The sequence below is a fragment of the Arachis hypogaea genome, chromosome 12 (genome assembly GCF_003086295.3).
Source record: "Arachis hypogaea cultivar Tifrunner chromosome 12, arahy.Tifrunner.gnm2.J5K5, whole genome shotgun sequence".
Classification (NCBI taxonomy): Eukaryota; Viridiplantae; Streptophyta; class Magnoliopsida; order Fabales; family Fabaceae; genus Arachis; species Arachis hypogaea.
The window spans coordinates 89,233,464-89,257,832 of NC_092047.1; positions in this window are offsets into that span (position 1 = coordinate 89,233,464).

Below are 24,369 nucleotides of genomic sequence, written 5' to 3' on the forward strand. Positions count from 1 at the left end.
CATCCTCATTGATGAGGACAAGCCCATCACTAAGAAAAGGATGGAGCAAACAAGAGAGACCACTCATGGACAAGAGCATGAGGAAAATCCTCATCATGAAATCTCTGAGATGCCTCAAGGGATGCATTTTCCTCCACAAAACTATTGGGAGCAAATCAACACATCCCTAGGAGAATTAAGTTCCAACATGGGACAACTAAGGGTGGAGCACCAAGAGCATTCCATCCTCCTCTATGAAATTAAAGAAGACCAAAGAGTCATGAGGGAGGAGCAACAAAGACAAGGAAGAGACATTGAGGAGCCCAAACACTCCAAAGATCTTCAAGAGGAAGAACAAACCGCCATCACTAAGGTGGACCCGTTCTTTAATTTTCTTATTCTTTATTTTTCTATTTTTCATTTATTATGCTTTATGTTTTATTTATGTTTGTGTCTCACTACATGATCACTAGTGTCTAAGTGTCTATGCCTTAAAGCTATGAATGTCCTATGAATCCATCACCTTTCTTAAATGAAAAATGTTTTTAATTGAAAAAGAAAAAGAAGTACATGAATTTTGAATTTTAAAACAGATTAATTATTTTGATGTGGTGGCAATACTTTTTTGTTTTTTTGAATGAATGCTTGAACAATGCATATTTTTGAATTTGTTGTTCATGAATGTTAAAATTGTTGGCTCTTGAAAGAATGATGAAAAAAGGAGAAATGTTATTGATAATCTGAAAAATCATAAAAATGATTCTTGAAGCAAGAAAAAGCAGTGAAAAGCTTGCGAAAAAAAAAAGAGAGAAAGAAAAAGCAAGCAGAAAAAGCCAATAGCCCTTTAAACCAAAAGGCAAGGGTAAAATAAAAAAGATCCAAGGCTTTGAGCATCAGTGGATAGGAGGGCCCACAGGAATAAAATCCTGGTCTAAGCGGCTAAACCAAGCTGTCCCTAACCATGTGCTTGTGGCGTGAAGGTGTCAAATGAAAAGCTTGAGACTGAGAGGTTAAAGTCATGGTCCAAAGCAAAAAGAGTGTGCTTAAGAGCTCTGGACACCTCTAATTGGGGACTCTAGCAAAGCTGAGTCACAATCTGAAAAGGTTCACCCAGTTATGTGTCTGTGGCATTTATGTATCCGGTGGTAATACTGGAAAACAAAATGCTTAGGGTCACGGCCAAGACTCATAAAGTAACTGTGTTCAAGAATCAACATACTGAACTAGGAGAATCAATAACACTATCTCAATTCTGAGTTCCTATAGATGCCAATCATTCTGAACTTCAAGGGATAAAGTGAGATGCCAAAACTGTTCAGAAGCAAAAAGCTAATAGCCCCGCTCATCTAATTAAGACTAATCTTCATAGATGTTTTTGGAATTCATTGTATATTCACTTCTTTTTATCCTATTTGATTTTCAGTTACTTCAGGACAAGCAACAATTTAAGTTTGGTGTTGTGATGAGCGGATAATTTATACGCTTTTTGGCATTATTTTTAGTATGTTTTGGTTAGTTTTTATTATATTTTTATTAGTTTTTAAATAAAAATCACATTTCTAGACTTTACTATGAGTTTATGTGTTTTTCTATGATTTCAGGTATTTTCTGGCTGAAATTGAGGGACTTGAGCAAAAATCTGATTCAGAGGCTGAAAAAGGACTGCAGATGCTGTTGGATTCTGACCTCTCTGAACTCGAAGTGGATTTTCTGGAGCTACAGAAGCCCAATTGGCACGCTCTCAATTGCGTTGAAAAGTAGACATTCTGGGCTTTCCAGAAATATATAATAGTTTATACTTTGCTCGAGATTTGATGGCCCAAACTGGCGTTCCAAGTCAGCATAAAAATTCTGGTGTCAAAACGCCAGAACTATCATAAAAGCTGGAGTTAAACGCCCAAACTGGCACAAAAGCTGGCGTTTAACTCCAAGAAAAATATCTACACATGAAAGCTTCAATGCTCAGCCCAAGCACACACCAAGTGGGCCCGGAAGAAGATTTCTGCATTAATTACTTATTTCTATAACCCTAGGCTACTAGTTTTCTATAGGACCTTTTGCTATTGTATTTTCATACTTTCGATCTTGGGATACTTTCATAGACCTTTTCACGTTTGGGGGCTGGCCTCACGGCCATGCCTAGATCCTTTTGTTCTTATGTATTTTCAACGGTGGAGTTTCTACACACCATAGATTAAGGTGTGGAGCTCTGCTGTTCTTCATGAATTAATGCAAAGCACTACTATTTTTTATTCAATTCACGCCTACTTCTTCTCTAAGATATATACTCGTTCTTCAACTTGATGAATGTGATGATCCGTGACACTCATCATCATTCTTACCTATGAACGCCTGCCTGACAACCACCTCCGTTCTACATGCAAACAAGCTTGAATGTGTATCTCTTGGGTTTCTAATCTAAGATTAAAACCTTCGTGGTATAGGCTAGAATTATTGGCGGCCATTCCTAAGATCCGGAAAGTCTAAACCTTGTCTGTGGTATTCCGAGTAGGATCTAGGAAGGGATGACTGTGACGAGCTTCAAACTCGCGAGTGTTGGGCGTAGTGACAGATGCAAAAGGATCAATGGATCCTATTCCAACATGATCGAGAACTGACAGATGATTAGCCGTGCGGTGACAGCGCATTTGGACCATTTTCATTGAGAGGACGGAAGGTAGCCATTGACAATGGTGAAACCCAACATACAGCTTGCCATGGAAAGGAGTATGAATGATTGGATGAAGGCAATAGGAAAGCAGAGGTTCAGGAGGAACAAAGCATCTTCATACGCTTATCTGAAATTCTCACCAATGAATTACATAAGTATCTCTATCTTATTTTATATTTTATTCATCTTCTAATTATCAATTCTCCATAACCATTTGAATCCGCTTGACTGAGATTTACAAGATGACCATAGCTTGCTTCAAGCCGACAATCTCCGTGGGATCGACCCTTACTCACGTAAGGTTTATTACTTGGACGACCCAGTGCACTTGCTGGTTAGTTGTGCGGAGTTGTGACAAAGAGTTGAGATTGCAATTGTGCGTACCAAGTTGTTGGCGCCATTGATGATCACAATTTCGTGCACCACCTCCCAATTCGTTGCAGAGACCCTGACTGTGCTAGAACCCTGAGCCCCGCAACCTGCAACCAAGGAAGGTCACAGGTGAACGCAAGCGACCTATTTGTTGCCCTCAATCACGGTGCCGTCACTGAGCATTCGGCATTCGCTGCAACCCAGCCGCCGATCAGAACTGCAACCCAGCCGCCTGCTACTCAACGGTTCACCAGAAAGACAACGAACATCTTCACCGGAAAAATCCTAACCATCCAAGGTAAGTGGGTGAGGTAGTTCAGTTTTTGATTGGTAATCTGATGGTTGGAAAACGATCCAACACAAAACTCACCGGCAAGTGGACCGGGTCGCATCAAGTAATAATAACTCACATGAGTGAGGTCGATCCCACAGGGATTGAAGGATTGAGCAATTTTAGTTTAGTGATTGATTTAGTCAAGCGAATCAAGATTTGGTTGAGTGATTTGTGATTTGCAGAAGCTAAATTGCATGGAAAGTAAAGGGAAAGGGGAAATTTGCAGTAAACTAAAGAGCAGGAAAATAAAGGAGCTGAATCTTAAAGTGCAAGTAAATTAAATTGCAGAAACTTAAATTGCAAGTAATGTAAATGGCTGAAGCTTAAAGTGCAAGAAATGTAAATTGCTGGAATTGTGAAAGGGATTGGGAGTTGGGATTGCAGAAATTAAACAAGAACAAGTAAATTGCATTAAACAATAAAAGAGAAAATTGAATTGCAGTGAAGTAGATCTTAAACAGAAGAGTAAAATGCTTTGAGAATTTAAAAACAGAGAAAGCAGTGCTTAATTTGCAGCAAAGTAAAAGTGGTTGAAGATCTCAGGGTGGAAGAGACTAGATAACAAGTCTAGATCTCAAATCCTTCCTTCATCCAACAAGAACAATTGCAAAAGAAGTGAAGAAGAGTAAATTGCAGAATTGAAGAGAAGATGAAGTAGTAAACAGAAAGTGAAATTCAATTATGCAGAGAAAGTAAACAAGAGATCTCAAGGTGAGATTGAAACAGAAGTTCTTCAATTCTTCACCCAAGATCCAAAGCAAGAAAATAAAAGAGTGCTCAAGCAAGAACTAAGAAGAAGAGAGATCAATTCTCCTTCCAAGTTCTCAGAAATACAAATTCAAAGTAAAAAGCTCAAAAATGAAAATGACAATTAAAAGGAAAAATTAAAAGTAAAAAGTAGAGGTAGCAAAAAGGTCCTAATTACATCAAACTAACTCCTATTTATACACTTTCTATTCTTAGATTTTGGAATTTGGATGGGCTTTTGATTTGGTGAAGAAATGAATTAAATTGGATTTTTAATCCAATTTTCAGCCCAAGTTGTATCTCCCAGGGGAAAGCTCAGTTGGAAAATCCAACTTAGCTTTCAAGTGTGCTGCCCGTGTCAAGTGTGGTGCGCGTCCCAGCCTTGGTGTGCCAAAAATGTGTGTCACAGCTCCATTGGTGTCATGGCCGTGTCATGGTGCGCTAGGCTTTCTCCTTGTTGCGCCAAATTGCTTGTCACAACCCCCTTGGGGTGCAAGGTTGTGCGCTAAAGAGTGGGAGAAGGGGGGGAGGTAGTGCTCAGTTGGAAAATCCAACTGAGCTTCCTTGGTGCAGCGCCTTGTTTTCAGCCTCAAGGTCCCAGGTTCAAATCCTGGTGGGAGCAAGTGGAGGAAATCTTGAAGCTAATTTCCTTGGATGAGTGGGTGCTCCTCCTTATGTTTTAAAGAACTCCCAAGTTCGAAACTTGGCTCAAGCATTTTAGTTCATTTCCTTGCAAGCTGAATGGTGCTCCTCCCTTGTGTTTCAAAGAATTCCCAAGTTCGAATCCTAGAGGAAGCATTTTGGCGTATTTTTCATGATTTTCCTTATGGCTGGCAATATAATGTAGTGCTCAATTAAGTAAAGCAACTGAAAGCCCTTGCCTCCTTAGAGTAGCGCCTTCCTCTCATCCCTTAGGTGCAAGGTTCAAGCCTTGGTGAATGCTTTTTGTGTTATTTTCCTTGCAAGCTTGGTGGTGAGTGGTTCCAAGTTCGAACCATGGAGGAGGCATTTTGGCTATTTTCTTCTCATTTTCCTTGCAAGGAGCGTTCCTTGCCTCTCCTTGGTCCTTGGTTCGAATCTTGTTGGCTTCATCCCTTGGAATTTCATCTTGAATTAATTTTGAAAGGTCCCCGATAAAGCTCACTTAGTGCACTTAGTGAACTGAGCTTCATGCCATTTCCTTGCTTTCTTTAGTGCTCAGTTAACTATTTGAACTTAGCTTGGTGCCTTACTTTCTCCTTTCATTCCTTGTGAAGCTCAGTTTACTTTTCCAACTTAGCTTCCATTCTTCCTTGATTTTTGCCACGCTTTTCTTCTCTTGGCACGCTTGTTGCTTCCTTTGGGCACATTCCTTAGGCCACGCTTTTCTTATTTTCTTCTTTCTTCACCTACAAGCAATCAAAACAACCAATCAAAGTATCACTAAATTTACAAGGCTTATAAATCATTAAAATCAATTAAATTTGGCTTCAACCTCATGATTTAGCATCAAATAAATGGTGGTTGTCTGATTCAAAGGAGTCATGCATTTTCATTCCAAATTACTTACTTAGAATGCAAGAAAGTGCATAAAACCTAATAAAAACAAAGAAAAAGGCTAGTGAAACTAGGCCAAGATGACTTGTCATCATAATCACGGTTGCATGTTTGATTGTAGAAAGATCTTGTTGATGAAATGCGTGATTAGCCATGGTGAGATAGCAGTAGGAGCCAATTTTGTAGTTAGTTTAGGTTGTTGAAGTTCTTCATGATTTTTTTTAGCACGGGAAAGGTCGGAAAAGTTTGGAATCGTGTTTATATATGATTTAAGTTTGAAAATTTTTTGTCTTTTTCGGTGCTGACCATGTGCATGCAACGTGACGTATAATGGCTGACCATCGTTGAAAATTGGTTGATATTTGTTGGATGGTTACTTTAGTAGGATATTGGATGGTTAGTTTTGGCGAATTTTCTCAATTATGAACAATTTCTAATTCCTGCTATGTTGCTCTTGCCGCTGCAGCCAAATAGTTACCTGAACTAATTGTTATTGGTCTGTAATAAATTTAAAATTATTTTCATCTCAGGGCTGGACCGTTATGATTTTTAAACCCGGACGGAAAAATTACATTTGGGATAAAAAAATATTTGTGATGAATGATAGAAATTGACTCTACTGATTAGATGGTAGTGGTGTTCATGGATTAGTTACTTTTGTTTTAATTGATTTAATTGGGGATGTTTTTTTTTATTTTTAATTTTGTGTTTTCTTGCAGAGTAGTGAGTGTTCTTGTTTTTAAGATGGAGTGATTATTATTGTTACAAAGAGCAGTATTTTGGAGCTGTTATGTTTTAGCTTCATCTCCAGGCTTTCAAAAATTGGATCCCAATTTGTTAGATGTAACCCACTTTGATTATTTCTCCCTTTTTGTTCTTTATCTCGCTGATCTCTATCATTTTCTCTCTAGTTTCTAAATAAATAAAGTGGTGTGCCATATACTAGTCTTGTATCTAGATAATCCAGCAATAGAGAATCATTCATTAGTGTTTTGGATATTTTTCTTTTCTTTTTTAAGGTTTTGTGAATTGTGAGTGCTTTGGATAAAATGGTGTGCTTTTCTTTTTTTATTCCTATGATCATTTTGTCTACTGGAGCTCTTATTTATTTATTGATTTATTTTTTCATCTTCATTGGTCCTGTTTATTATAACAGTGTACGGAGCATATGTATAAGGCCTCCACATCATTTTCAAGATTTGTTTCTGCTTGTCTTTTTATCAGAAGAAACAATTATTTGTATCCATAAATTTTACTAATACTGATAAAAAAATATTCATAAAAAGATTAACATTATGTAATTTCAGAATTTTTTGTTGGTTTGGTTTTAGCAATTTGGAATGCCATTTACAAAATTTTAGTTTTCTTACACCATTAACAATAAATAAAATTAATGTGGCTCACCTTGTTACTCACTTTGGATGAACATTCATGTGTGATCTTATTACATGATGACTTTGGTAGAATTTTTTCTACGTGAATTCTATCAATTGTTGACCTTTATTTTTATAGAACAGGTTGAATGTTTAATATCAATTAGTCCATAAAATAATTGAGTGGTCGTCTTTGAATTTTTTATGTCACTATATATATTATCATACTATTATTTTTATTGTTAACTGCCTCCGGAATTGATTTTGAGACCATCTTGGATTGTTGCTGAGATTTTATTTAAGTAATTAGTACTTGCAATAATGCAGCTAGTTAAAAACAGCAACTACACCAGACTAAGCAAAAGACAAACCTATCTCTCAACCGGCCGAAGACAAAACCAGATGGGTAAAAAGGTATCCCATTGATTACATGAGTAAATGAACATATCTGGGTATTTTTTACTACCTTCTGCTGATCCATACTTGTTTTGCTCAACAGAAACTAGTCGAGACGCGCTGCTCACCTTGCTACACTAACAACTTATTTACCCACTTGGAACGACATAATGAGCAAGGTAAGTTGGCCGAGATTGAGGCCATTGGATTTGATTTCCTGCGCCGGGTACCTCAATGGCATGTGAAGCAGAGCATCATGCTCCAACTAGCAAGGGCCTATGATGTGGAGACAAATACTCTCAGGGTCGACGCCGGGGACATTCGCATTACTGCAGAACTTATCGGCAATCTATTCGGCATACCTTCTCAAGGTTAGTGTAAATTATGTAAGATGTAAAGCTTTTGCTGTGTGGTAATGCTTATTCCAATGTTGACACGTACTGATAGTGGTAAACTATTTTGTTTCGCGCAGGGGACCCAATTCCCGAACTGCAGAAAAAAAATGAATCGCATTTGGCAATTAAGAGACAATTTCAGAAGAAAACTACAACCCAACTGCGGGACTTTGTATTTGCTTGTCCAATGGAGAGAGAGCAATAGAGGATGACCTTTTTAGAAGGTACTTTATCATGGTTGTTTTGAAGATGTTTCTGAATCCCACAAGCCAGCAGACTATTTCTCTGTGGCATCTCCCTCCAATATTGGATGTCTCAAACCCTAGGAGGTTTCATTGGCCGTATCACATATTAAAGTGGCTGCGAGATGCGATAAGGAAATTCCAAGACGAGAACCAGGAAATATGTTGCGGGTGCATGTTCGTGTTGCTGGTAATGGCAATAAATTACTTAAATTTAAAACCAATGTACGGCTGTAGGTGTAATTCCTAAAATGTAAGATATTTCTGTATAGGTTTTGTACTTTCACCGATTAAAGCATGGTCCGTTGCATGCATGTCGAGTACCCGAGCCTTGGATTGTGGAATGGACCACTGATGAACTTGATAAAAAGGCCGACCATGTTATCTCACAGGTTCAAACGCTAATAAAGTATTTTTCATAATTTAGTTGAACAAAAATGCAATTGGCGGTTCACGTTGATTTTTTTCATCTCTATATTGCCCAATGTTGAACAGACAGGGCTGCATAGTCAACAATACAAGGAATTGGATAAAAAAGAAGAAACATTCCTCGAGTGAAGCAGTTAACGAGAGAGGACGGTGTAAAAGGGCCCGCAAGGACACTGACTAATCACCGTCTACCCAAGGGAAGACTACACCTCATCCAAGCTACAAGAAGGCGGAAAAGGTGATTTGCTTTCCTTATGATAGCTCATAAGCTTATTTAATTGGTTCCTTACTTGTGTGGTAGGATGGTTGATCCTTATCATAGATTTTGCGATTACAAAATTCTAAAGTTACTTCCTTATGTGGTTGCATGGCTTGTTTTGATACACGGTGGTTATAAATGAATGTTTGGCTGAGCTGAATTCAATGCTCGTGAATGATATTTACATGTTCTTATGTTGAAAGTTTGTTTGAATACAGTTGCTGTGTCTTATTTTTAATAAGGGTTAATTTGAGTTGATTTTGTTAATTAAATAGATGGATTTAGGATTCTCAAATTAGGTTATAATCTAAGCTGGATAGATAACTTATGATTTCTTTATTTGGATGGCTTCTTATGTATGAAACAGTTGCTTTTAGGGGCTGCCTAGTTGGTTGATTGTAGTTGAGGATGTTCACTGTAGTAGGGTTTATGATGTTCACTATAGTATGGCTTTAGATGGTTAATTTTGACAAACGATTGTCTGTTTGTTCTGTTTCCTTAGCGCATTAAGGCTCACGTTAGTTTTTTCCATTTATTTCGTGTCCATTGTTGAACACATAGGGTTGCCTAGTAAACAATGCAATGAAAGAGAATAAACATAAGAAACAGTCTTCGAGTAAAGCAGTTAACGAGAAAGCAGGGTGTAAGAGGCCTTGCAAGGACACTGACCAATCTCCGTCTATCCAAGGCAAGACTACATTTCAACCAAGCTATAAGGAGGCAGATAAGGTGATATGCCTTCTTTATGATAGCTCATGTTATAAATTGAATTGGATGTTCACTTCCTAATTTCTGATTCATTTTTGTTAATATTTTCATGCATCCTTCTTAATCTTTGGACATTCCTTCATTGGCTGGTGTGCAACATGCTGTGATGTGCATGTAGTTGTAAATTAGGATTACCTGCGTTATTATCATGTTTGTTTATTTTTACATTCAAATGACAATATCTATGATGAAGAGTTTCATTATTTTTTATGCAAATGACAATATACATGAATTTACCCCATAGGAATCCAAGACAGGCACGAGGAGAAAGTTGCCTGTCTGCAAAAGCCGTTCTAGACGCGGCACTAAAAAAGCTATTGCAAGAGAAAATTTAGCAGGAAGCAATGCTGCACCATTGGTAGTCCCAGATTCTGATGATGATGATGACGTGCCGCTTGCTAGAAGGATACGGTTATTCCAACAGCAGCCTCTGCCACATGATGTGAAACAAGCAGATCCCGTGTTCAAGGGCAATCATAATAGTCATCAAGAAGCAAACACTGACCTAAAAAATAGATCTCCACACACACCGCCAACAGCACTTGTACAGCTCAGTGACTATGATTTTGACCGGTTAGTGGTTTCTGGATTACCTTGCTGTATGCTTCTCTTCTTTATATTTCATACCCATGCCATGTGATTACCCGTCTAGCTAGGCATAACTTGTAATTTTAGTTAACTACATGTCGCATTCGTTTGCAGCGAGTTCGACATCTCGATCGTTCAGTGCCCTGAATTTGAGCAAGTACTCAATAGTGTTGAACAGGGGCGCGAAACAAATGCCATCATCATGCAGCCCCTACAAACGGTCTTGCCAAACAAATCAAGCTACCATACACTGAGTCCAGGGAGACCGAGCTTTTCACTCAGTTTAACTCAGTTTGAAAAGACTCCAACCCCTTCCCCGTTATATTCAATTCATCCAACCCTGAAAAAAATAAAGTTGGGGGGACTAAGGAGGAACAAATCAGAACATGGATAGTTAGCTCATCCTTGGACGAAGATCAAGATTTAGCTAAGTATGAAGGGCGGAACTACATGGTATTACAAAGGAAGGACTTCTGGACCTTGAAACCCCGCAGTTGGTTCAACAACTGCGTAAGTATATGAACTGAATCATGCGTTTTTTTCACTATCTTTATATCGGGGTTTAGCTTTCACTAGCTAAATAAATTGTGTAGGTAATTCAATCGGTGTGCTACTCTTTAAACGAAACCGACTCATCTAAATTCAAGCGAAATTTCTATTGCGTGTGTCCAGGCATATTGGTAATTACATTCTTCTCATTACAATTTGGAGAAGATTTTATCGGGATTCTTACTATGTTTGTAGGTTGGCAGGAATTCGTCACATGAAATGATAGCCTTGCTTCATTTATTGACGGTGTGAGACCAATTTATGATGGTCTTAGTCCAAGCTTTGGTGAGGATACTAGGTTCTTTGACAAGGCAGTAACAGCAAAGAGAAACTGGGTGAGTTGCTGTTTTGTTTTGAACTGTTTATATCCTCATTGAACCCGGTATTGGTTTATGCGGCTTGTTTATTATTTTACCACGATTTGTTTTCAATCCCTAACCCGGGCTTGTGATTCAACTAATAATTACATGGTTAAATCTGGAACGGGGGGTCACTGTGACCAATTTTTCTCATGGGTGTTTTTATTTCCATATTTTGGTATTGGGTTTTCCCATGTTATTATGTTAAATGACTTTAGCATACTATGCTGTTGGAATTAGGTTGTCATATAATTCGAGGATGTTTGGTTATTGAATGCTCGAGGGAGATCAATAAGTTTTTTTAGGGTTTTATTTTTGTTTACTCACGAGACAAACTCAGTCATATGTACTGTTTGCTGCAGTGGTTATTTCCTTATTGTTGGAGGGGCGATTGGTGGGTATATGCATTTGAAGTTAATGCGAAGCGCATAGTTATACTCGGCAGTTTGCATTATGCACCAGAAGATGACAAACGAGATAAACTCGATGCATATGTGGTAAGATACTGTACTTCTTTTATTCAATATACAGCTATGTTATTTAATTCAATAGGGTTTTGTTCCACTATGTTCATTCTATGGTTTTCAGGGGAGATTGTGTGAGGATATGGCAAGAATTGCTATTCCTGGATTCGTTCGGACTCCGTACGGCCCAGCTCGTTCCTATGCTAGGGTTCCAAAGCAACCGAACAAGTGAGATCAAAATATAACCCAAATTTGAGGCTTCTTTAGATTTCTTTCAATAATTGGGCGTAGTATGTTAAAAGTTTTCCTCATCCTAATAGCAAAAGTAATTTATTTTCCTGTAGCTTTGATTGTGGCATGTGCGTTATTAAGTTCATTGAAAGTTGGACAGAAGATCGTGAACTTTACGAATGGGACGAGGTTTGTTAAATAAACATTTTCGCAATTCTCATTATTCGTGCTGTAAAAATATCACTATAACAATTCTTAACACTAGATCGCCTGATAAATCTACGTACAGGATTCTCTCAGTTCATACAGGATGGAGTTGATGCTAGACATAATTTGTGGCCCACACAATGCATTGGTTCATCAGCTTGTTTCATTATTGAATGAAAGAGTTAAACCTGTTCGTCGCAATGCACCACGGAACAAGAAGAAGGATGTTAGTTCACCATACACTGCACCTAGCACACGGTCATTGATTGAATGTGCAGAGGGATTACCGAAGGGGGCAATGCGCAAATGGAGAAAGAAGTTGCTTACTTAGGATTAGTTACAATGAATTGAACTACCAAATTTTACTGAGTTTACTTACTGCTGACATGCTTAGGGATTTCTTTTTTGTCACATTAGAAAGACTTGATTCCAAGACATATTTTGTTTTTATACAGTACAATGATTTATTGGTTATGTTACCTAAACATTATCCATGTTTTTTTATATGTTAGAATCCCGGATTTATCAATTGTTTAGTAAAGTTTCCATATTTGTGCACGCTGAAATAGGTGACCAGTAACCATCCGCCAATATAGCTAAACTGAACATCCTATACCTTACTATAATGAACATCCAGTCTAACTAGGTCAAAATCAAAATATAACAACCAAGTGCTACACACACGAAAACTAACGGCTAACCATCCATGCTTAGAGTAAAAATGAACATCCACTTTAGTTCATTAAAAATACGTAAAAACAATGTCTATAACGAACAACTATGTACCGAAAAACTATACAGTAAAGCATGTAGAAATCAGGTACAACTTTATTAAACTATCTCGTAAATTACAGAATAACCATCAAATATACTCATTATGCATTAAGTCTACACGAAATAAAAATAGTAAAATGGTTCGTTCTAACAAATGGAAAAATGGTTCTTGCAATTAATAACATGTGGACCTTTGCAACAGCTGCCTTAGAACCTTGAAACTAACGTGCATCCGTTAAACACAGAGATGGAAAAAATACACTATCACAACCTTGTCCAACTAATCCTACTTTTTGTTGAAGGAGATTAACAAAGACATGAAACCACCGGCTTGTTCGGGAACATTCAGGCCAGCAACAGCACCATAGTTTATATCTTGAAATGCGTGCAGACGAACCACCTGCCCAAAAAAAAAAAGAAAAAGTCCAACAGTTATATTCTAGGATAGTAGTATACCAAATAAACGTACAAAGTTGAGATTAAGCCAAACATCTACCGGGGATGAATTCTTTTGTTTTCTCCGTCTTGAATTCTTGATGGACTTCTCAAGGGCAGCGCCGAGCCTCTTACTCTTTGGCCTGCCCTTTGTGGTGACCTTCGATGGGCCTTGGATGTCATCAACACTGACATCGTTCGAACTCTGTGAGCCAATGTTGGTCTGGGTCTCTGACACGCTCTCGCACCTCTTTTTGGCACGGTGTGCAGCCAATTTGGTCCTTGTTTCTTCCAAAGCAACATACAGCAATGCTATTTCGTCATCGTCACCGACGAACTCTTGAGCAACATTATAGAAGTTTGCACACAGTCCCCTGAATATAACATGACTCTCATCCGACCGACTGACATCATGGCTACTTTTGATATACGTATGCTTGCGCTTTATCTTCTTGCTCCATCGAGGAAGAACATAACAGGAAGGTACTTTGTACACTTTATATGAATGGAAAACTTCAAGGCAGTGACAGAACAACACACTTAAACTCTCAAAAAGATTGCACGCACAATGAAGCTCCAGTGTGGAACGGTCAAAGTGAACATCGTACGGAACGCATGGAATAGTATCGTTGACTAGTTTCTCCTCTTCCACCTTCACGCAGACCAATGGACCCTGTTCATGAACTGCAGAAACTCTGTAGTTAGCCTTCTTCACAAACTCAGTTTGAACATCCCTAAAAATGCTCATGGTATAATCTTGCTGAAACTGCTTCTTCATAGGCGAGGTCGTTGCATAAGGGATTACCCCCCTCGAGTTTGCAGCATCATTCTCCAGTTCCCCCTACTCCTTGACTCCAAGCACATTGTCATATTCGTGAACAAATTGAACCAAGCTAGTTTTACTGTGTAAGTATCCACCGTAGAATGCGTGCATGCTCTCACTCCTTTGCGTACTCCGCATTGCTGCCCAAAATTCACCCTTGAAGTATATTGGGACCCACATGCGTCGGTCATCATACAGATCTACAAGAAATAAATAATCCCAAATTAAGCATAGAAAGCTTACACCAAACATATTACTACACCTGAGAAATGACCATCCACAATCACTGATATATTAAACATCCAAATGTATACTATAATGAACATCCATATAATTGTAAATATTACTACACCTGAAAAATGACCATCCACAATCACTGATATATTAAACATCCAAATGCATACTATAATGAATATCCAACTAATTGCAATTAAAGCGTGTGAAGTAATCGTACAGTAACAAACCTGACAGCCATGTGTTGTTATGTAAGTTGTACTCATCTATAAAATCAGCCCAGTTATCTTCAAATGACTCCTCGGTCCGAGAGTTCCACACAATGTCGTTTAGGTCACCATACAAAGATCCGTGCCAGCGGTAACCCCCAAGCTTGGAAGGTAACTTATTCATAATATGCCAGATGCACCACCAGTGGCGTGTGTTGGGTAAAGTATTTTTGATCACACGATAAATGGATCAACATTGATCGGTTATGATACACTGTGGAGCAGTTCCCATGCACTTCAACCATTGGCTAAAAACCCACTCATAACTTGCGATTTCCTCATTCCCCAACAAAGCACAACCGAGGAGGGTCGACTTACCATGGTGGTCGACCCCAACGAACGACACAAACGGTAATCCATGCCTACAAAAAAAAACCAACCAGAAGTAAGAAATGCCAATCACGATCAAATAGCGATTTATCAAGAAAAGGAAAAAACACCAACTTAACTACTACGTACCTATTTGTACTGTATGTGCTATCCACTGACACAACGTCTCCATAGTATTCATACGACGCCCTACACCTTGCATCAACCCATACTGCACTCTTAAATTTACACTCCTCGTCCAACTTCACCGCGTAAAAGAAGTTCGGATTGATGTCCTTCATTCTCATGAAGTATCTCATCATCTCCCTGACATCCGGATTCACGTTGCTAGTTCGGAGCCTTGCTGTTATATAGTTTCTTAAATCCTTCTCAGAGAATCCCAAGTTAGAGGGGCCACCAGCCTCATTTGACAAAGCAAGGAATGTCTTATTTAGTCAAATCCCAGCCTCATCGTTATCCTCGATCACGTACTTCGCATGCATGGTCAGCTTCCTATACTCATGGTAGTGAACTGCCTTTCTCGGTGAACAGGGGTGTGAGTGCGTCAAGTCAACCTTGAACAAAACCCAGTCTTGCACGTCTTTATCAAACTTTACATATATCCTTGCCTTGCACCCAGCAGCTGAAATCATATTCTTCCGCATTGGTGCTTTAACACGAGACTCGTGGATCCCGTCGCGATTACAGTGTATAGCTTGGTTAACGGGAGCCTTTGTGATCTTGTCAAATGTAGTCGTCCTTATCTTAGTTGCAAATCCAGCTTTCTTTGCATAGGTAACATAAAAGTCATGAGCCATCTGTAACTGAGCAAACCGCATTCCAACTCTTGGTATCTCGTCTTCTTGTAGGAAACCATGATCTAGTAACTGTATTTTATATTAATCCAAAAGAAAAATTAATTACCATTAGTTATCAAATCAAACATCAACATTATGACTACACAAAAGTAAGCTAGACTCCAATACCTCATCACCAAGCTCCATCTCTTCACTTCCAACATCCGTAACATCCGACAACTGCGTGGCCTATAGTTCAAAAACAAACAGAGTACCAAAAAAATTAAATAAAATTATTTCCTTATCAAAACTCATTTAAATAAAATCTCTAAAACAATCACCGAAAACACATCAACTGCTACAAATTAATAAAAAATATTTAATTATTTTTTCATTTCATGTATTATTTAATTAATTTCCACCCTTTAGTTGTTTTTTTTATTCATTCAATAGAAATCATGTAGACTTATTTATTCCATTTTGGCTATTATTTAAGGGCCTTACTCACCCTTTAGTGGCTTCTTTTTTCACTTCATGAACAAAATTCTTTTCATGTATCTTTACATATATACACTCTGTTCTTTAGATGCACGAAGAACATGAGCACACCATTCATTATAAACCACTGAAATAACTTCATAATTGGTTAATCTATGCAAATGTAGGATACACATAACCATATAATCCCATAAGCATGAAAAATAATAAAATAATATGCAAGAAGCATATAATCATATAACTAAAAAATATGCAGTGAGCATATAAGCATACCATTACATGATTAAAACACTCATATAAGCATTCCATGGTTAGCATGTTGTAAATACAAGTAGCTTTCACTTCAATTCAGTAAACAAATTCAGCCACTGCATCACCCTATGGTTATCTATTTTACATACTTGCATGATCATCATGTAGGGATAATATACGCACATAAGTCAATAATAGGATGATTAGCAAATAAAGATGCCATTTAACATGAAGACAAATACATTCATATACAAAAACATGTAAGAAAATATGCTTCCTGGATATAATCATATAAGCATGAAATGATTAATTAATTTCAGCTAATCCTCAATGCATATAATCATACCATTAAATATAAAACAAACATAAATATAGTTGCATCTCAACTCATCGATTACAATTGCATGTTTCAATAAACATACAATTAAAGAACTCATTTACATTTTGTGACTAAACATAAAAATTAAACGCAAAATAAACATCCATGGCAGAATTTGAGGATCCTAATTGCTCACCTTGTTCGACTTGTGACCGTGGCCTGCGACATCGCTAGCTAAGTATTCTTGTTCGTATGATAAATTTTCTGAAACGTCAGAGGCTACACAAACTAACGGTTCAGCTATATCTACCTCCATTAATGAATTTCGGGTAGGTGATGTGCATAAAGGAGGACCCTCGCTTGAAACACGTTCTTCTTGCGATTCTGCCATTTTGAAGGAGTCAAAACCGGCTGCGTTCTATGTGGACGAGAGGGCGGCACTGGTTGAGTAATTGTTATTGGCGGTGGACTGTTCGATCGTAGATGAAGGAGGAAACCGATCAACAGGAGGCAGTGCTGGGGAGTGGACTACTCTGGGAGGTGGAAAGATACGCATTGGGCAGCCGTGTGATCATGGAGGAGATGACACGGGGAGATTCTCGTTTTAACCTAATTAGTTGATTTGAATCTATAATTAAGAGTAATACTAAATGGTTTCAAAATTTAAATTAGAAATAATACAAAATTAATTAATAACCCATGATTTATTTTTAATTTCAATTAAATCCCATTGTATGCATTGTACAATAAGCCTATTGTTTCCTCATACTTTCCCATATACTAATTCATGACAAATATCATATACTTATCATACAAAGACATATAACAATCAGGTAACAAAGACATATAATGAGTCATTAACCAATCATATAGCAAGTGTTATTTTTTTTAACTAAGAAGTTCTTTTGCAATATACGTTCTTGATTTGTTGTTATATAAAAAGAAAATAAAAGAAATGTGCGGTTGCAAAGGCTTATATACATTAAAATTGAGAGTGAAATTGTGTTCCAGCTGTATTTGTAGAGCCACTATGTGGTTGGGGTGGTTAGATTGAAGAGCATAATGGGGTTTTGGATTGATAGTGCATTATTGTGGCACCTTTTCTCGTTGCTCTCCAATTTCTTTATGTATGTGTGGGGGTTTCAACCCTTTGTTTGCTCCTATTTATGGGGAAGCTGAGAGTGACATTCATAATAATGGGTATATATGACAGACTCACACGGCTTGCGTGTGTCATGGGTCATGCAAATAGCCTCCATTCTCCACTATTTCATCACTCATTCTGTTAAATAAATGTTGCCACCTGATCATATCTCACCTTTCATTTCACAATATTTCACCTCTTCTCATTTACTACTATTTGGTCTTGCTATGTGTATAGTGAAAAATCATGCATATCAAATGTAGTAGTGGGGTTGAGAAAAGGCTTTGATTTGATTTTAAGATATGAGATTTTTTTTTCAATTCATTATTTATAGGGTTTATTTTTAATAATTTTAATAAAATTAAAAGATGTGTTATATAGATAAACACTACAACATTTTGGGTCTATGGCCATGGTTTTTTTGTCATGGTAAAAAACCGTAACCATAGACCCTCTATGGTCACGGTTTTTACAAAAAGGGTAACCATAGAGTACCTATGGTCACAGTTTTTTAGAAAAGGTGGCTTAAAAGGGTCTATGGTCACGGTTTTGGGGGTGACCTAAAGAGGTCTATGGTCACAATTTTTTACAGTGACCAAAAAGGGTCTATGATCACGATTTTTCAAAAAATGGTGACCTAAAAGGGTCTATGGTCATGGTTTTAGGGGGTGACCTAAAATGGTCTATGGTCACGGTTTTGGGTGGTGGCCTAAAAGGATCTATGGTCACGGTTTTGGGAGTAACCTAAACGGATCTATGGTCACGGTTTTTTACAGTGACCAAAAAGGGTCTATAGTCACAGTTTTTCAAAAAACGATGACCTAAAAGGGTCTATGGTCACGGTTTTGGGGGTGACCTAAAGGGATCTATGGTCACAGTTTTGGGAGCTGGCCTAAAAAGGTCTATGGTCACAGTTTTTGGAAAGGGTGACCTAAAAGGTTCTATGGTCAGGGTTTTGGAAAGTAACCTAAAGGTATCTATGGTCACGGTTTTGGGTGGTGACCTAAAAGAACCTATGGTCACAGTTTTTTAAAAAAGAGTGACCATAGAGTATCTATGGTCACGGTTATTAGGGGTGGTCTAAGACGGTCTATGGTCACGGTTTTTTTTAAGTTAAATTCATTTTTTTATTTTTTAATTATCCCTCCCCAAACGCAGTCGTTTCCCCCTCCCTCCCAGCAAAATCCCCATTCCCTCCTAATGATAACTTAGAAAAAAAAAGAACCCTAGCTTGCGCTGTTTCCCATCCTCCCAGCCCCCACCATTGCTGAGCTGAACTGAGTCTCTCTTCACTGTGTTGTTTCCCTTCCTCCCAGCCCCTACTATCGTCGTTTTCCTTCGTCCTAGCCCCCACCATCGCCATCGCCGAGCTTAAGTTAGTCTCTCTTCACTGTGCTATTTCCGTTCCTCCCAGCCCCCACCATCGTCGAAGGCAGAAACCCCACCATCACCGAGATCAACTCAGTCTCTCATCAGTGCGTCGTTTCCCTTCCTCATAGCCCCACCATCACCGAAGGCAGAAACCCTACCATCGCCAAGCTCCTCTGGGTAACTCTGTCTCACCGCGAGCTTCCTGTCACCGCGAGCTCACCAGCAGAAGCATTGTTATTCGAAGCAAAATACCCTGCTCAGTCTTATTCCAAGAGCAAGTCTGATTATGTGAGGACAACTATGTTCTGGTAACATTCAATCACACTTACACACTCCTTGATTGATTCAGGCCATCAATTTTATATATACTTGTTTAGAAATGGTCATTCATAATCACAATATAGTGCCTTTTGATCTTGGACTTTGATGATGCTTCTGCTTGTACTTTGGAAACTTGGAAAAAATGGAGCTGAATTGGGAAAAAGGGAAAAATGAAGAATGAAGGAAAATATTTTTTATTCTTTTTTAAGTTAATTTTTCAAGTGATGAAATTTATTAAAGTTGAGTGGAATTAGAACTAGGGGTTTAAAAGTAGATATTTTTGTATTTTCTTTGAGGTTTGAGTTTGGGAGGATGAACTTTTTCTGCCTAATTGAAACTCTCTTTAGCTGATGAAAAAAAATTGTTGTTGCCAATTTAGTTGTTGTTGCTTATGTATTTTTCGTTTAGTTTGGATTCAGAAATTGGATTGAATTTGTAGGTTTAGTAATTTGTAAGTAGATTGAATTGAATTGAATTACCTCCTGTAATATGTAATATAAATTGCCTTTTGATCTTGGACTTTGATGATGCTTCTGCTTGTGCTTTGGAAACTTGCAAAAAATGGAGCTGATTTGGAAAAAGGAAAAAATGAAGAATGAAAAAAAAAAGATTTTTTTTCTTTTTTAAGTTAATTTTTCAAGTGATGAAATTTATTAAAGTTGAGTGAAATTATTTTTTCCTGGGGGTTTAAAAGTAGATATTTTGGTATTTGCTTTGAGGTTTGAGTTTGGGAGGATGAACTTTTGCTGCCTAATTGAAACCTCTTGAGCTGACAAAAAAAATTGTTATTGGCAATTTAGTTGTTGTTGCTGATGTATTTTCCATTTAGTTTGGATTCAGAAATTGGATTGAATTTGTAGGTTTAGTTTGGCTGATGTATATATTATAAGGCTGTTCATATCATAGGTTGACCAAAAGAGAGGACCCTAATAAGCAGCTGCTGCTGCGGTGAGAAGAAGAAGAATTCAAAAGGATAATTCTTTAGACATGCATATGCCAGTGCTTTTGTGGACCATTCTAAATTAAATAAAAATAACATAGCAACATGATCCATCATTCATCATCTTCATTATTATATATCTCTTTCAATTTATATCCAATTTACTTTTATTTAATTTCTGAACACATGCTTATATATTTGTCTCTAGGTGACTTTTTCTAATGAATATATTATACACACACATATGTTGTACATGTTAATGTTAATCCTTCAAGTTTAATGATTCTATGGGATACTATGAGTTAGAAATCAAAATGAGTGTTTGATGTGTGAGGTGTTCACTTTTCTGTTGAAAAAAAGGAAGAGGCACGAGTTATAGGATTTGAGTGAGAGTATCTAGCAAAAAGCCTGAGTGACTTGTAATCTATCTTGCCAAATTTGTAATCTAAACTTGATTAGTGAAAATCTAATCCCACCATTTTTTGTGTTGGGGACAGCTGGATATAGATTCATATTGAACTAGGATATATTGCCTGGGTAACACTTCTACCTTAGTGTTCATACCCTGAGTCGAGCTATGCAATCTGAGTTGGACGAAGACCAGAACGACCGACCTCTTATAAGGTTGGATCGTCACCGACCTCTTCCTAAAGAGCTCGGCCAAATCACCATAGAGGCCCAAAGCAGAGGACCACAGCCCACCTGAAGGCAGCTGAAAGATAAGTCACCTCACCCACAAAAAGATAAGATAAGATAACAAACTTATCTCAAGAAAGGTCACTCTCCACTACTATAAATACACTGGAGCACCTAGGTATAACTCATACTTTGATTCTACACAAAAACCTGCCTAAAGCCCGTGCTAACTTAAGCATCGGAGTCTCTTGCAAGTACCACCACTCACCGGTGACCAAGGATCAGCAACATCTCAAGATCTAACAAGTCAGACCCGACAGCTCCGATCACACCCGAAGATCTCATCCAAGATCGACCTTCAGTTTTAGGTAACTCTCAGAATATTGGCACCGTTGCCGGAGAACCTGAAAGTCATCCCACCAACATGGCAGACAACCCTGACAATGATCATAACTCCGGTTTGGAAGAAAGAATGCTACATAAGAACACGAATATTGCATCAAAGGAAACACCTCAACCCAAGGGAGACAGGCAAACCGCAAACACAGAGATCTTAGATGCAATCCGTGAACAGCAAGATCGCCTTAAACAGCTCGAACAGGAAGCTGAATGGCAGCGAGAGGCCGAGAAAGACCTCCGGGGAGAAACAAGATGACGTCAAGAGCTGGAGGACAAGCTCCTAAAACTCGAAGCCGACCTAAAAAATAAGACCACTCGATTCGGCCGCGATGATAGCCCCCACAAGGACCAAGACCCGTTTACAAAGGAGATCATAAAAGCTAAAGTTCCAAAGGACTTCAAAGCCCCTAACATGACCCTATACGACGGTACGTCTAATCCAAGCCATCGTCTCAGCAACTTCAGAAGTCGGATGTATTTTACGGATGCCTCAGATGCAATCCATTGTAAAGCCTTCCCGACTACTTTGACCAAGTCGGCAATAAAGTGGTTCGACGGCTTACCACCAAGGTCGATAACAAGCTTCAATGACCTCGCTAAGAAATTCTTAGTTAGATTCTCCATCCAGAAAGACAAAGTCAAGCATGCTCCAAGCCTCTTAGGGATTAAGCAAGGATATCGGGAAAACCTCTGTAGTTACATGGAGAGATTCAACAAAGCATGTCTGGACATACAAAATCTTCCAACAGAAGCAGCCATCATGGGTCTCATCAATGGCCTACGAGAAGGACCCTTTAGTCACTCCATATCCAAAAAGCATCCAACATCTCAACGAGGTTCAAGAATGAGTGGAAAAATACATTAATATGGAGGAGAACTCTCGATTAGGAGAAACCTCAAAGACTGGATTCCCCTACCCATCTTGGGACAAGGATAAAGAGTCCAGGAAGAAGGAAGACCAACCTACTGAGAAAACCAGAAAGTACCACAACTACATCCCTCTTCAAGTATCTCTTGTGGACGTTTACGGGGAGATATGTAACACTGAGAAGATCCCACTGCCTCACCCAATTAAACACAAGAGAGAAGGACGTCGGACGGAGTATTGTGAATATCACCGAATCTACGGGGATTCTACCAACGAGTGCCATGACCTGAAGAATGTCATAAAAAGATTGGCTCGAGAAGGAAGATTAGATCGGTTCTTAGCCAATAGAGTGGATGAACCAAAAAAGAGAAAAAGGGATAAAAAGGTGGGTTGAGCTGAATGTCCCCCTCACACCCCTGGGAGACATGTTCACATGATAAATGGAGGATTCGCAGGAGGAGGGATCTCTAAATCATCCTACAAAAGACACCTCAAAGAGGTATATCATGTCAGAGAGGGGGACAGGTCACCCAACCTCCCCACTATTACCTTCACTCAAGAGGACGCCGCAGGCATCATTCCGGGGCATGATGATCCTGTGGTCATTACCATCGTATTCGCCAATGCCAATCTCCACCGAACGTTGGTAGACCAAGGAAGCTCCACAGATATCCTATTCAAATCCGCCATCGACAAGCTCGGCCTACAAGAGAGAGAGCTCAGAGCTTATCCAAATAGCTTGTTCGGACTCGGAGACGCCCCAATCCAACCACTTGGGTACATCCCACTGCATACAACATTTGGGAAAGGAACACGGTCTAGAACATTAAGCATAGACTACATCATAGTCGACGTGAACTCTACATACAATGCCCTTATAGGTCCGAAAACGTTAAATCCGCTCGCCGCGGTGGTCTCCACTCCATATCTATGCATGAAGTTCCCAACTACAGAAGGAATCGCTACCATAAAGGTGGACCAAAAACTCGCGCGATGCTGTTACAATGAAAGTCTAAACATTAAAGGCGACTCCAGAGGAAAGGAAACAAATACTATAGAACTCGGGGAAATTTGAGCTCGCGAAGAATTCCACCCTCAGCCGGAAGGTGAGACCAAAGAAGTTCAAATTGGAGACACGCATGACAAAACAACAAACATAGGGGCGAATCTAAATAAAGACCTAAAGGAGCTGCCAACAAAGCTCCTAAAAGATAATTCCGACCTATTTGCATGGAAGGCCGCCGACATGCCCGGTATTGATCCCGGACTAATGTGTCATAAGTTAGCCGTATATCCTAGGCCTCGGCCAGTATAGTAGAAACATAGGAAGCTTGGTCCAGAGAGGTCACAAGCCGTAGAGGAGCAGGTACAGGCCTTGTTGGAGGCAGGATTCATAAGGGAGGTAAAATATCAATTGTGGCTAGCCAATGTAGTATTGGTCAAAAAGTCAAATGGGAAGTGATGGATGTGCACTGATTACACCGCCCTCAACAAAGCCTGCCCAAAAGATCCTTACCCACTCCCGAATATAGACACACTAGTCGACGCTTCATCCGGATACAAGTACCTCTCCTTCATGGATGCTTACTCGGGATACAACCAAATCCCGATGTATCAACCCGACCAAGAGAAAACCTCATTCCTAACCCCAAGAGCAAACTACTGCTATGTAGTCATGCCCTTCGGACTCAAGAATGCAAGGGCTACATATCAAAGATTGATGAACAAAGTGTTCTTCAATCACATTGGAAAGTTGATGGAGGTTTACATAGACGACATGCTGGTCAAGACACAAAAGGAGGAAACGTTGTTATCCGACCTCATTGAAGTATTCAACACCATAAGAAAGCATGGAATGAGACTTAACCCCACAAAGTGCACCTTCGCAGTAGAAGCTGGCAAATTCCTGGGGTTCATGCTCACTCAAAGGGGGATTGAAGCCAACCCGGATAAATGCCAGCCTATACTTAGCATGAAAAGCCCGACCTGTGTTATGGAGGTCCAGCAGCTCAACAGAAGACTAGCGGCTCTGTCTAGATTCCTTGCTGGATCGGCATTAAGATCTCTCCCTTTCTATGGAA